The following is a 15,969-nucleotide window of genomic DNA, read 5'->3' as shown; positions in this document are numbered from 1 at the left end:
CACTCAATGAAATAGAATTTTACCAGTACCTAAAGTTCCCCTCATACTCTCTTCCAGTCATATCTTCCCCACCCCCCAAGAGCCTGACTTCTAACAATAGAATAGCCTTTCCGGTTTTGTCATTTATATATTGGCTTGGTCAAAATGTTTGTTTAGTTTTTTTTTTCTGTAAAATGTTTTCACCGATAACTTCATTGATTTGGATATTTTGAGTATGTTGGCTGTCTCCCAGATGGTATAATCTCGATTGTTCTCAATGTCTTGATCTGATCGCTATCATCTTCAACTGGTCTACCTGACCATGGAGCATCATCCAGCAAGAAATCTCCAGCACAAAACTTTGCAAACCATTTTTGACACGTTCTATCAGTCACAGCACCTTGTCCATACACTGTACAAATCCTTTTTGGGTTTCAGTTGCATTTTTAACTTTCTTGACATAATAAAGCATAATATACTGAAAATGTTGCCTATTTTCTTCCATCTTGAGTATTAAAATGGCTACACAAAAATTCACCAAATTTGATGAGATTTTTTTCAATGCACGCTGATATGACAACAGTCACAATACAATCTAACAAAATTGGTTTGAATGAAGTTAGACAACTAAGCGCTACTAGAGCCATCTTACAGAAAACAACAAACTTTTGGCCAACCCAATATAAGGAATCATACAATCCAAAACCTTTTGTATTTGGCCTCTTCCACTCAACACTATGAGATCCACTCATGTTGCTATGTGTAGATAAAAATCCTTTATTATCACTGCTATATGGTATTCCATTTGTAAATTTAACACAATTTGTATATCCAATCTGCTGGTGATAGGGACTTGAGTAGTTTTAGATTTAAGCTTTTACCGATAGTGCTGCTATACACATTCTGCCAACACTATTTGGTGAATATGTGTATACATTTTTATTTGGTATGTACCTGCAAGTGGAGTTTCTGGATCTTCAGGTGTAATATAGCTTTAGAATACAGCATAAAACAGAAAATGTTTGTACAATTAATAATGTCATCAGTAGAGTATGGGAATTTCACTTTTTGTCTTTTTCATTTTATCTGTTTTCAAGGTGTAGAGTGACATCTTACTGTGGTTTTACCGTGCATTTCCTTGACAATTAATGAGACAACCTCTGTTTTTGGCATTTGGATATCTTCTTTAGTGAAGCAACACGGAGATCTCTAGGTCAAAAGCCTGTGTGCTCTCTCTCTCCCTAACCCCACTTTAAAAAAAAGCTTCCTCCAAAGGTTTTCACAGACTTGTAAGAATTGTAAGTCCAAATTTAGAAACCAAGGGTATTCACTATTTTTATTTTGTATTCACTTTTTTCTTTTGTAACTTAGAGAATTATCTTATGGTAATGGAGGGAACAAAGGGGGTTCTTCCATAAAGAACATTTGTGTTCTTTCTTTTGTTGCCATTCAAAGTAAGATTAGAAATTATCTTGGCTCTGCAGGCCAGCTCAGAGGCTCGGAGGAGGGGGAAGGGGAAGACAATAAAGAACGCTGACCTACTTCTGGAGGCTCTGTGGCACCGTTTTCAGCGACTGCCAGGTGCGTTCACGGCGTTCATAGCTGAAACTGAGCCAGGTGTGTGGGGGGGCAGGAGGCTGGGCGTACGTGTGAGAATAATGAGAATACGGAAAGTCTGTGAGTATTTCATATGGGAAAACATAACTAGTTTGGGGTTTTAAGTTTTATTTTCACTGTTAACACATACAGATGTACCTGTTTTCTGCATGTCCCCCCAACTTTTTGTGGTGCAACTATGTAAGAAAAGTTACCATTATAATACATATCACTTGTAAAACCCTTCAGTTGTTGCTGCTTTTTTCTTTCCTATTTACAAAACTGCACAGGAATATCACCCAGTCCCTTAACATAACTTGATTTTATAAACAACAGCATGTTTATCATTCAGGATACAAAGTTTTATTTTCACCCTCAAAAGCTAATTTTTTTCTTATCTTTCAGGTAGAACACAAAAATTCTTTTCATTCCCATAAAAATAGTTCCAGCTAATAAGTGTATCTTATTGGCTTATGTTTAACACAGTTTTTCTTTTCCTAGGTTTGAAAGAAAGTTCTTCCTTAAGAACCCTTCTCAAATATAAGTTTTAAAAAATAGTTTACTATTTAGTTTGTGAAAAATGAGTAAGAAGATACATTTGGAATCACCTGTGCCAGTCTGAACATTGCTGAAAATGAATATACTATAATGGTTCTAATTCTAGGCATTCAGCCCTATTCTGACCTTTTATTGTCTTTCTCTCTATTGAGACATTAAGCTTAAAAGCCAAAAAGCCCTTTGATAACTATCATGATTTTGGAGGGTGACGTCCTCTGGTTTGCTATATCTATGAAGAATTGAAACTGTGATCAGCATCTGGGCTGTAGGTTAAAGATTAATGAATCTATTAACAATTGGAGAGACTGTCTTCAGAAACAGCATGGTTAGTAGAGAGGCTATTAAACAGACATCGCCCTCATTAGGAATTTTGAATCAGCAAATAGAATTTCTGCTGCTCACAGCAGTTGACATTCTTGCTACTATTCACTGTAGGTGGCCAGCTTCCAAAGCAGTCCCTGCTCCAGGTGCACTCACAGCATAATGTTGGACCTAGAATCACTTTGACACAGATTTTCCTGAACTACTTAACCAGGGGTGTCAAATTCATTTTCACCGAGGGCCACATCAGCCTCGCAGTTGCCTTCAAAGGGCCAAATGTACTTTTAGGACTGTATAAATGTAGCTACTCCTTAACTAGGGGCAAGGAGCTCTGTGCTGCCGCTGGGTAGAACCAGGGTAGAAACAAGGTGCCTGGCCAGATAGCCCACAGGCCTTGTATTTGCCACCTGTGACCTAAACCATTTGTCCTGTTGGAGGTTGCTCCACAGTTAATGGGCAGACAGGTTATCAGGCAAATGCAGTTAACTGCAATGAAGAGAAGAAGACTAACATCTTGACCTATAAATTTACTGAAACTGAGATTCTGAAAGGCCTGTCAGGTCTTATCCAACCTCTCCACTGCCTCGAAGTCTTCTTATAGCACATCTACCGTGCCATTTAATTTGACTTGTTCTTCAGATAGTCAGCCTTCAAGGTTTCCTTCAATATATAAGAAAATACTCTGATTCAGTCAACTTGGGGGAAACAATTGGTAGATCTTTGCACTTTAGGATTCAGCTTCAGTAGATGTTTAAGTAGTAATTAGTGGATATATAGAATGTCAACAGATAATGATGATAAACTTCTTGAGCAGTTTTCATTTCCATATTTAAGTAACTCTAAATCTGCAAACCATATGAACAAGTAATTAAAAAAATAGTATAGTGACAGAATTCTGTTAACCTGTAAGTAATCAAATTTTGGGTAAGAGGAGTCTGTTATTAATGTCAACATATATATTATGCACATTTAAAAGATCCAGGAAAAATAGGTACAGCATTAAGAGGTAAACTACCATATTTTTAGACTATAAGATGCACCTCCCCCCCAAATTTGGGAGGAAAATGGGGTGTGTCTTATAATCCGAATGTAGCTTACTTACCTGGCTTGCTTGCGGGTGGGGAGGCAGCAGTGGTAGAGTGGGGTGTTTTTTCCTATTTTCCTCCTCTAAAACCTAGGTATGTCTTATGGTCCAGAGCATCTTATAGTCCGAAAAATATGGTAAATCTTTTAAAATATACCCGTATTTTGTCAAGTATAGTGCACACTTTTTTGCCCAAATTCTTGAGGGAAAAATAAGGATGTGCATTTATACATGGGTATGATGATTACACATCGTGGGTGTAATGATCCTGTGTACAATGCGCACAAAAAGATGGTTGTGCATTATATGTGGCAAAATATGGTAATCACATTCAATTTAATTTTATTCTGTTATATAGCTAGCTCTTTCTCATTAAACACACTAAGTCAGGCATATTGTACCATTATTATGTTTTTAGAATTTCAGAAACAGGACAGAATATAAGTATTATTGTTTACATTAACTCAGGGGTAGTTAAGCTCATTGATAATATTTATGTCACAGTCTGTTCTTGTATCTCGAGGTAACTTGCAGGGAAATACAGATTTTGCAGAGCTAAAGCATTTTCTTCTGAAAGGGTTGCTTGTTCTTTCCTGCTTCCTATTACTGTTCTACATGACAAGTGTTTTGGTAATGAGAATGGAATTCTATGTAAATCAACCAACTAATTCATAAACATTCAAATAAGCCATAACTCATTTTATTGCATTTCCGCCTTCTGGAATTTCTGATCGGTTCAACAAAGCTTTACTCTAAACCCCAAGGCTGACTCCTTTAGGACAATGGCTGCTCTGGGGCAGACCAAAAAGCTCAAGGTCAGGAGGGTCCCCGGGATCCAGGACCCAAGAAGGTCTGATTCTACCTGTAGAAAACCAGTGCAATGCTGTGAACAGAAAACGCCATCCTCCTAACCATCGATGAGCCTAAAGTTCTTCCTTAAAAGATTTGCTTACTGTCATGCAACTAAGACTTGTATTCCATGAACTTGTGGCTAATGAAAGCATTTTTGTTTGTTTGTTTGTTTTGTTTTTGTTTTCTTTTAGCAGCAAAATGGTATTGCTCATCTTGCAGCCTGAACCTGTAGACAGGGAATGGTCTTGCTTCCTACAACTGCAATTGTGTTGAGTTCTTAAGTGGTATGTTAGAACATGTTTTTATGTGAAATTCATACTATACCTCTTAATAGGGACGTTGGCAATGGCCAAAAAGACTCACGCTAGCGAGTTGGCACAAAAATTAAATGAGAAATTTTTAATGATTGTTTACATTACACGAGCAGAAGGCTCTTGGCATTAGGACAAAGATAATAGAGAAAATGTACAATTATAAAGCTCATTTCAGGCATAGCAATTGTTAGATTATTTTGAGCTCCTCTCATATATTGGCCTTCTGATAGGCAACAGGAATGTGGAGAGGAATAAGACATGGCCAATTTTTGGAGGCACTTAAACTCTATTCGCTGTAAGGTTAAGTAGAAATTCATCTGGAAGATTAAATACGTGAGGGGGAAAGGGAAAGATCTGGAGCATACAGAGAGGTTAGCTAGTGAGCAGGAGTACTGGGGGAAGTGGCAATCGCTCCCTGAGGCTTCGATGAAGAAAGCCTGTGGCAGGTCATGGGGAGATGCATCTAGAACCAGTTGCTGAAAGGCCTGGTAGAGCCATGTAAAAAATTTTGGACTTTATCCAGAAAATAAGGACAAACCATTGAAGGAATTTTTAAGCAAGGAAGTGCCAAGTGATAAAACATTTAAACCATTTTTTCTGCAACTATGCCAAGTGCTAGAAAAAGCTATTTCTCTACTGACCCAAATAAAATGGAAACAGACTCAAAAATAGGTGTTTCTTTTCTGGTTAAGAGGGTATGTTGGTAAACTTTGAATGGTGGTCCATGGCTGTAGGACCCAGAATATTTCATGCTTCATTTCTACTCAACAGAACTTATATAGTTCAAATAAAAGACAAGGTCTATTGCAGACCCACAAATATTATCTTTTATTTTCCTATGGTGAGGAATCGGCCTGAGAATGTTTCATGTAACGGTCCTTCTGTTTCAAAGTGCTTTCGCTTTTCAGGGCCACCTAACCAGATGAGGCTCCGCTGAGAAGCTGCCACGTTAGCATACATGGCTGGTGCGTGGTGTCTGCAGACGTCTTTCAAAGTGAAACCTACTTCAGAACGAACCAATCGGCCCTGGTGAAGATTACTGTGAGTAATCTTCAAATCTCAAAAAACAAACGAACAACAAACAAAAACGAATCCACCCCCAAAACCAAGCTCAGTTAAAGTAAAGATCCAGTACCATTTCCAGAAAAATCTGTGAAATTGTCAAGCCTTCTAAAATGTTACGAGCACAAACATACTGTCTTCAGAACCCAGGAGGTTTTTTTTTAAGAATCCTGATTATGCATGCCATTTTTAACCCCCTCTCAGCAGCACAAGAATGGGCCTTGGGCCTAGAGTACTTTCTTACAAAATAAATAAATAAATAAATAAACAAATATGCTCATAGCCTGTGCAGGACTTTAATCTTGTGTTGGGAATGTCTGTTTCAGGCTCAGTGTGTACTCCTTGTGCTGCTTAAGAGTGTGTGTTAGGTGACAGCTGGCTGACTCCACTGCTCTATCTGTCCCTTGTAGGGAGGAGATGGGGTCCTTTGTTCTGTGGCTCAGCTGGGTGCCAGTAGGACCACATAGGGCCACCAGCCATGGGGGACTGACACTTACTACTGGGGCTGGTCTTGCTCTGTTTCTTCTTTATGTGAGTAAAGGGCTGTTCCATCCAAGGCTGGGCCGCATTGGCTTTTCCTTGGTGACTGCGACACCAAGATGTGGTGGGCAGTATTCGGATTTCTACTCCTCATAATAGGCAACATGAGCTAATTGCTCAACACTGATTATACGCTGAAGTCTTTGGAAATTATTTTGTAGACAATAAAAATGGCTTTATTCAAAACTAAATAAGATGACTACAGAGTTTGGCTAAGAACCCGAGAACGTGGGTCATAAATTGGAAATTGCTCCCCACCACATCTCAAAGGAACTTTGTGCATATAGCCACTAAACCCCAGTGCAGAATTGTTCAGTGAACTGGAAGAGGCCCTGGGTAGAATCCGAATAAAGGGAGATTTGTCCAAGACCAAATCTCAGATCTGACCATGCCAGTATTACAAGGCTCTCATCCAGAGCCAGCCCGAGACCTCAAAGAGGAAGATTGAGGAAACGACATTTTCTGCAATGCCTGCTACAGATTTAAACCTCTCATAGGTCTTCTGAGGCCAGGGCATTGGGAGCATCTCTGAAGAAATAGCATCCCCAAAAGAAATGCAGAGAGAAGACTACACTTCCCGGAGGACGTGAACGACCTCCGCTCTGGGGACAAAGTTCAGAAGGGGGCAGAAGGAAACAAAAGAAAACAGAGAGTTCACTACTCCTCCCTAGTATATTATAAGGAAGCCCACGTAAGGAGAGAGTCTGTGACAGTCCCTCTTCCCCATCCTTCTCTGCTGTGGACAGTGAAACACTCTCTCCATCACTCCTATAGCTCAGTGACCAGTATAATATCCTTGAGTGTGTCCAGCTGGCCTCTTTGGTGGTGGAGTGAAATGCCTTGATCTTGACCCACTTTTTTTAATGGATCAGATACAAGTGTGTAGAGAAGTGATTTTCAACCTTTTTCATCTCATGGCACATATGAACTAGTTACTAAAATTCTGCAGCACACTAAAAAAATTTTTTTTGGCTGGTCTCACAAAAAATAGATATAACTGATTCATTCACACCAGACAGCTATTGTTGTGTTGGCTATTGTCATTTGTTTAAATTTGACAATCTAACTGAAAAGAGGTCAGTGACCCTGACTAAATAGTCAGGCACTGCAGGTTTTAAAACCTCTTGCGGCTCACCAGTTCAAAATCACTGGTGCAGAGGCACATGAGAAGGAATGAGGATTCCAACTTCCGCTAAAACTAGAAATATGAGTAACATCGTATTTCCTTAAGCCTAATCTTTACATTGTTACCAACAGTGATTCGGGGGCAAATCTTACATTTGACATATACCTTTTATGTTGTTGTTTTAAAGGTCTTATTAAAGCAATGTTGGAACTCCTAATCACTGGAATCTTTGAGTTGTGGAAATGGTGTAACATACAAGAGTACAGGAATAAAGTCTTGTTTCCCACTCTTGAATACTTCCGATTTAACATTTGGAATCCTTGGTTTGTAACATCAGTCTTTTCATCCAAGTGTTATTAAAGAAAAGGTTCTGAAGAGCAGTAGTGTGTGAGCTTGTTTCTTGCCAACTATGTATCATTCTTCATCCTTGGGGTGAAGCCTGGGACCTACTCTTCCTAGGTTCTCTTGCCAACTAAGTTCCAATGGGAATTACACCAATGGGAATTGCTTGCAGGAAATATGAGCATAGAAGAGAAGCAGCCAGGTGAATACTGACAGGTGCCGAGGGAAGGTTTTGCCACGGGCTTTCTAGGTAAGTGCCCGTGAATCACTTGGAAGATGAAGACAAATATTTAAGATCATCAATAGCTTGTCTGTGTTTCCTGTACTTCCAGATTTCCTCAAATCCAGCAGTAATTTTTCCCCCTGACCTTTACTTCTGCAGCCCTTCCAGCCGTTATATGAGCCTCTGATTCCAGGTATTACATTCTTTTCTGCTCGAAGTTCTTAGAGTGACTGAAAACAAGGGGGGATGACATTCCTCCTTTACCTAGACTCTGCCCCTCTGCCTTTAGCTAACAAACTTTTTAATCCTCACTGAAGATATATTGACTTGAGAGAGAGAGAGAGAGAGAGAGAGAGAGAGAGAGAGAGAGAGAGAGAGGAGAGGGAGAGAGAGAGAGAGAGAGAGAGAGAGAGACATTGATCAGTTTTGTCCCAAGCATGCCCTGACCAGGATCGCACCTCAAAGTAGGTATGTGCCCTGATCAGGAGTTGAACTGGGGTGACCTTTTGGTGTACCAGATGATGCTCAAATCAACGGACCAACTGAGTCACCCAGCCAAGGCTAGGTGTGTTGTCGTTTTGGAGGCAGTTTCTGTATTACAGAGGAGATTACAGGAAGACTGAGGACAGTTTTTCAGCCTGATGTAGTTCCCTTGTCTCATCCAATTATTTTAATTTTTATTTACACTTTATGCTCCTGTCTCTAGATGCCTTCCACTCTCCCACATGGCTGTATACCGACATCAGTAGCAGTGAACATCTCTAGTTTTCAATACTTTTTAATTCATGCTTATACATACCATCCCACTTGGTCTTCACAGAAATTTTATAACTTGAATGGCATGGCATTAGATGTTCCTATTTTATAGCTGGGACACTTGAGACCCAGAGAAGTAAAGTGATGTACTTGAGGTCACTTAGAAAATCAGGGGATGTGCTAGGACTAGAATCCAAGATTTTTGACTATTGCTACTCCAGGGTATCTGATAGCATGCTACCAAGTAAGACAGCAACTCTGCATGCAGTTCCTGATCTGGAGGATTTTCTATGGGAAGAGCCCCGCTAACTCACAGCCAGCATGCTTCTTTTCTGTGAATAGAATCCAAGCCTGTGTCAAAGCTTTGAATCCCGTTCTTCAGATTCATATAACAAGCTCAATGGGTAACTGCAAGATCACTGTGGGCACAGCTCTATGATCGTCATTTGGCATCTAATATGTTTGGCATACTGGAAAAGTATAATAATAATGGGAGTGACAGCATATCATTATCTCTGACAACACTTCTGTTAACAATACCAGTGAGTCAGTGGCCTGATGTCTATCTACGGAGTGAGTGTCCCTGCCAGCTGAACTCCTAAGATTCCACTGAGCGATTCGGCAGTGTCACTTGAAGGGCACCCAACTGAGAATCAGAGGGACGAACACGTTTGCTCACTCAAAGATAGGCTTTTTCAGAATAAAGATAAAGAACTGGGCGATGCTGAGAGTGACAGACCACAGGCTACACTTCGTACATGAGTAAATGGAGAATTTGGATTGTACTAAGGATTAATCTTTGTTTTAAAATCATGTAAATAAATACAACCAAGACTATACTAAGAGAAATGTACATTTTTAACCCTAGAAAGCTTTGGTTTTTGTTACTTCAACATATCCACCTAAGGGTGCTAAATTTTAAATAGAAAAAAATAAGAAAAATATATAAACTGCAATAGGTCAGCAAGGCAAAGAGATTAGCTGTAGTAAGTGCTTAAAGCAAAGAGAGATGTTGAAAATCTGTAGAAACTTAGTGTTCACTAGATGTGGGTGCATGTGTTATGTACTGACGATATGCATATCATATGTAAGTAAGTGAGAGTTTTAATGATTTACTTCTCACAGTAACAATTCTTCCAAATTTTGAAGTTTTATTTAATTCTTTTCAGTAGCAGTGGTTTACTACAATGTTATTGGAGAAAGGTTTATTCCTCAAAGTGTACTAAAAAATGTCCAAATCATGAGAATGCTCAACCCTGATGGCTTCCTCCGCCTCTGACTCAGTTTCTCCATGTCCTTCCTGTGATTCACCAAGAGAGGCCAAGGCCTCATTTGTGCCGCTGGGAATAGTTTCATGATTTGCCATCATCCTGAAAATTTAGACTTTTAATATAATAGCTTGTTTCATCTGTTTCCCCAACACTGTGTTCTCTTCTAGTAGCTTTGTTATTTTCATACATTTGCTTTTCAATGTAAAAAATGTCCTTAATTTGTTCCTCGCTGATGTTTTTCAGGGGATTCAGGAAAACTTCACTTGGTCTTCTTTTTTGACTACCATTCATTATAAAAAGGCCACCATTTTGTTCAGCCCTACAGTTTCCATCGGAAGTTCAGTTGGCTTTTTGTTTCTAGTTGTATCACTGCTTGGGCTATCAGATCTTTTCTTTGGTTCCTGAAATCTGAAAGACATCTCATTGGCCACTTCCCCCTGAGCATTGTCCTCTGTGATCTCATCCCAGCCTCAACAGTTCATTTCCGGTCTGTCCCCTAGTCTGTCTCTGACAGGGCATTTCTGTTTGGGATGACGTTGCTCATTTTCCTCTTCCTTTGAGTCTGCTTTCTTGCCACCACACATATATTCACCTAGTTCTTTGCCTACTTCTTTTGTATATTCTTGAAACTCCCTCTTAAGTTTCTTAGCAAGTAAATGATTGTAGGTCTTGGGTTTCCTGATTTTGTCAACAGTCCCTTACATTTCCCAAATACCAAGTTGGTGGCCACCGCACCTTGATTCTGCTCCTGCAGCCCAACACCACCTGGGTTGTTAACCATGTTCCCTCCAGCAAAGTCAGTTTGTGGCTGCTCTGGCCAAACTGAGAAGGCTCTGGTTTGGGAGGTGGGGTTAAAACCTTTTTGTTACTTGTGTTTCCAAAGAGAGATATCAGCATCTCAATCAGAAAAACTCTCTCTTCCCTTAAATTCCCACCTTTTACAGTCAGGTGATGTGATACTGGTGCACAGGCTACTGCTGTCCCCTGGAAGGACCTCACTGCACTGTCCCTATCTAGTGCTTTCGATACCTGCAGTGGCCTGTCATTGGGTGTCATCTCGTGTCTGAATCCAAGTAGGAAAGCTGCTCATCTTCCCTGTTGCCTGCCCCCTTCACCATGGTCCCATGGTGCAGCACATCAAGTTGGGACTGAAGTTTTATTTTTAATGCACATGCCCTTAAACCAGACTTGTGTATAAATGCAATGACAAAGACAAGGGCAGACCCCGTGACCTGCTAATAGGCACTTATGAAACATCTACTGTGTGTTACCTACTACCCCACGTTATTATTGTCAAGGTGGAAAGTGGTGTGGTGTCAATAGGACTAAATTCAAATTCTAGCTTTGCCACTCACTGGTTGTGGAACAATAATGTTTTGGGCTAATGTTTTGTAAATCCTTAGTTTTCACAGATATGAACCTCATATTTGATTTTGAAGAGTATACCAAATGGAAGAGATATTTCATTACTTAGCAGAGTGCCTGACTCAGTTGATCCAAGAATACTCATTCCTCTCAGTTTCTCTAAATCTTGCAATAATTCAAGTACTCTGCCCAAAGTCTTTAAACCCAGCAGCTGGCCTGATTGCCTTTCCTCCAGTTTCCCCAAACTTCATCTCATCTGTAGTGATTAGACAAATATAATCAATAACAAGAGGCAAAACTTTTTATATTTAGGAAACAGACTCTAGCGAAAAGTCCCCCTCCTATTCTTTGGCACTCTTGCCAAGCGTCCACTGCTGTGAAGGAATATGTAAAAAAGATTGTGCTTCACCTTTAGAACTCACCTCCCCAGAGATATGCTCTGGGTATACAGGGGAGAGGGTTTAACAACCTGAAAATTAGGAGTAGCATCCATGAGACACCTAACTAGATACGGAACCTTGAGACTTCCAGATGCAGAACCGGAGAAGCATCAGGTGGCAGGCGATCACTGACTTGAGGTCACCTTCCTCTTAGAATCTCTCCCTCATTGCTGCTGTGACTACTCCCTGACTCCAGGGACTCCAGTGATTCCAGGGCCCAAGCATGGGAAATAGGCTCAGAAAGTGTAGGCTGCAACTGCTTTGTAGTCTGTTTGGTTTTCTGTATGTGTGAAGGACTTCTTAAAGGTGGCAAACACAAGTACAAGTTCATGAGGGGTTATCTCCCTCGATGATTGTAATACTCTCGTAGAAACTTTTAAGTACAAATGCCTTATTACATTGTGTAGTCATTGTTTGTTTAGGCATATGTTTCTCTCAATGTAGTGAATTCTAATACCCCATGCCCTGAGTCTTAAAAGATGCTTATTATAATTGAATGCAATAATATAATAATAATGATAATAATAATAAGTACAGTCCTTGACTTGTCCTCTTTGGAGCCCCCCACATTCTGAAGTCTGAGTACTTTTGATGGCTGAAGGGCAAGATGTTCTTGAATGAATAAAATGGGAAGTGTTACTTTTTAAAGGGAAATAAAAGTGAAAAGAACCAAGTAAAAAAGAGAGGCATGTTCATTTGGCAGCCAAAGATTACATTCTCCTTAAAAAGCAGCCCTCTGCCAAGTTTTTAGCTTCTGTTTGTTGTTATTTAAAAAGTAAACACAATTAAGAAAGAAAATAGCAAGTCTTTAAAAGCACAGCTGAATATTTATGTTTTCCCTCAGAGACTTCTGGGCTTATTTCTGAGGATCTGTCTTTGCTATTGAACATCATATAGTGAAACTCTACCAAAATAGCCGCTGCACCATTCTGCCTTGGAGACAGGGAAACATTTTCATTGCATAACGTCCATCCCTTCAGACTGTGTTGTAATTCCTCCGAGTCTGAACACCAGCATTACAATTTTCTCTCCCATTTCAGAAAATACACATTTTTTTGTTCTGAAAATTCCATGTTATCAAGTCTTAGTAGGCAGCTATCTGATCCATCTTAATTACTTTACCCTGGCTGAGCAACTCGATGGGTGATAGGACCCCCAAATGAGCTGCTGAACCATTTGGGCTTGCTCACTCCTGAACTATCTGAATTTGCTTTGCCAGAGAGGCAACTCCAGCCCTTGCCTGTATGTTAATAAGAATTCCCCTAAAAGTCTCTTGGTCTGTTGCAAGTCTGCTAATTCATTTGATTCTTGGGCTTTTGTCTTTTGTCTTCTTCTTCTTCTTCTTCTTCTTCTTTTTTTTTTTCTAATTTCACACCCAGGTGAAGCCATGGCTACAGCTAACTCCAATAAAGTAGTGTCTGAATCAAAACTCAGTGTGCGTGACAACATATTTCAACTTCTGGACAGTATGGAAAGGGCAAATGACGGAGAGGAGAGGTAATGAACAGCATCTCCGCTCATTCTGAATACCACTCTGGCTTCTTGTTAATCAAACCACTTCTCCCAGCTGCTCCCACATGATATTCCCTACCACCCAAGGAAGCAGTCTCTCTGGGAGACCGGTACAGCTTGTGTAACTGCCCATCAGAGACAACTTTTTAAAAATCTCCTTAAGAATGGAAATGCCCTTGAGACACCTGGGGGATTGTCTGGAGAGGTAGTCCCCAGCTCTCTGAATATCCCATATTTTAAACATGATACTGATTCCTCAGAAATCAAAATACTTCCTGATTACTCCTGCTCTAGCAGGAATATTGGGAGGCAAGAAACTCAGGGGCCTCTTCAGGTGGCTGCTTTCCCTGGGTAAGCAGATAACCACTTAGCACAAGCTGAGGCTGTGTTCACAAGTGCACATGTGGGTGGGCATGTGGGTGGCCTCTCACACTCACATATAATACACACACTGAAAGACAAACATGCCCCCCCCCAACATTGTCAGTGATAGATTCAACACTCTGCATTGGCGCCTTGTCTCTGTGCTTTTCTGGCCACTGCTCTGCCTTTTACTTTGTACTTTGCTTATGTCACTCCTCAGACTGAAGTGTGCCATGGTTTCATGTTGTTTAGGATAAACTTAAAAGTCTGCACTTAAAAACCTTCTCGATATGGTGCTGACTTGAAGTTGACAGAATAAATACCACCACCACCACCCCCCCACCGGCATGCCAGATGTCCAGGTCCTAATTCCCTACAACCTGTGAATATATTATCTTACTTGATGAAAGGGACTTTGCAGATGTGATTTATCTTAGAGATGAGAAGATGACTTTTGATTATTCCAGTGGGACCCAATGTAATCACAGGGCCCTTATGAGAGGAAGACTTATGAGAGGTCAGAGTCAGAGAAGGAGATGTGACAATATAAGCGGAGATTGGAGTAATATGCCCTGGAGATGAAGGAAGGGGCTATAGGCCAAGGAATGCAGATGGCCAGTAGAGGCTGGAAGAGCCCAGGAAAGATGCTTCCCTAGAGTCTCCAAAAGGAATGCAGCTCTGCTGATGCCTTGATTTTAGCCCCTAAAACCCAGTCCAGACTTCTGACTTACAGAACTGTTAGATAATAAATTTGTATTCTCTGAAGCCATTAAGTTTGTTATAGCAGAAATAGGAAACAAACACATTCACCTCTAACCAATCTCTCCTCGTCTTTTTTGAATTCCTGGCTAAAGCCATGCTTTTTCCAGCCAGGGTGTTTTCCAGTCAACTCCGCAGACCCCGCTCATCCTGCAGGAGTACCTTCAATCCCATCTCTTTTCTGACCAAGCGATTACTGCTTCCCCTGGACAGACAGCTCTAGTCATTATTCCAAGCCCGCCTTAGGTGTCCTCTTACTCATAGGCAGTATTATGACATTTCTACTACTTTGAACTAGTATTTCACTTCTGTGGTTACATTTTTGTCCTCCACAACCAAATTTTAAGCACTCTGAGGATGGGGCTTATGTTATATTATTTACTTGTTTTATCCACAGTCCCCAGCATGGTGTAGTGCATAAAGAAAACACTACATATGTATTTGTACTTTTGGTTTTCATAACCTGAGAGATATGAAATAATGCTGTAAGAGGGTTTACTATATGTATTAACCCAGATAGCCCCTCTCCCCTTAAACCTTCACAGGGTTAAACCCGGCGGTGGGATTCCGCAGAGGCTCGTTAGACTTCTGACGCGGTGTGACAGGATGGCTCCACGGGGTTGTGGTCACTGGTCAATAACGGGAAGTAACGACATAGGTAAAAATATTATCAACATGAAAAAGAAGGAGATGGCAGTTGAACTAGAGAGGACACTGAAGTCCTATACGGCGTTTCCCCAGGTAACATGATGCCTTCTAGTGCAGGCGTGACACAACCAAATCAAATTTGGGCTTTAAATTTTAGGGCTTGTAATGAGGCATTATGTGGCCTGTGTCCTTCCAGCTTTCTTGAGTGACAGACATTGAGGACATTTCCTAGTAAGTTTAGAGGGAAGAGTGTTAATAAACTTTTCCATTATGTTTAAAGCCAAGAATCTCTCCAAAAATAAGTTGAAATCTGTAGGTGGTAACCTTTACTAAAGAATTGCAGTAAAAAATGACAGGATCTGCTTGTATCAGGGCCCTGAACCGCAGTGGTTAAAAATCTACATTCTGGTCTTCTGGAGACTGACGGCCTGGCATGACGTGCTAAGGCCATAGTGGGGTAAACTTTCATCTTTCCGGCCTCAGTACTTCATCTCTACAGTGGGGATAATAGGATTCCTTCCTCATTCAGCTGTAGTGACAATTAAGTGAGATAATGCATGTGAAGTGATAAATAGAGTGCCTCATGAAAGATTAGTTGTAATTATTATCTTCGAACCTGCTTGGGTCACCTCTACAGTTTTCTGCGGCACAAATCCATTGAGCCTGCTCGGAAGTGAATGAAGGAGGAGCTGCTTGCTGATCCATAGGAGGAAACAGCATAGAGAAGAAAAGATTGTAATGCCAGGATTACGTGCCATTTTTAAATCATAGACCTCACGGCAAAATCAGGTCTATGAAATGTTCCCAAATTCATCCCATTTGTTGCCAGTAGCATTTCCGCATAGGAACACACTGCTT

General features: G+C 40.6%; 1 protein-coding gene and 1 pseudogene across 13 annotated transcripts in view; both read right to left on the bottom strand.

Moving 5' to 3' along the window:
* TRPM3 (transient receptor potential cation channel subfamily M member 3) overlaps nucleotides 1-15,969 on the bottom strand; it is a 495,102-nt gene that overhangs the window by 335,306 nt on the left and 143,827 nt on the right. The window lies entirely within an intron of this gene.
* Nucleotides 9,976-11,142, bottom strand: LOC112300209 (phosphorylated adapter RNA export protein pseudogene; annotated as a pseudogene).

Source organism: Desmodus rotundus, chromosome 1 (genome assembly GCF_022682495.2).
Source record: "Desmodus rotundus isolate HL8 chromosome 1, HLdesRot8A.1, whole genome shotgun sequence".
Lineage (NCBI taxonomy): Eukaryota > Metazoa > Chordata > Mammalia > Chiroptera > Phyllostomidae > Desmodus > Desmodus rotundus.
This window is presented reverse-complemented; position numbering and strand designations above follow the sequence as displayed.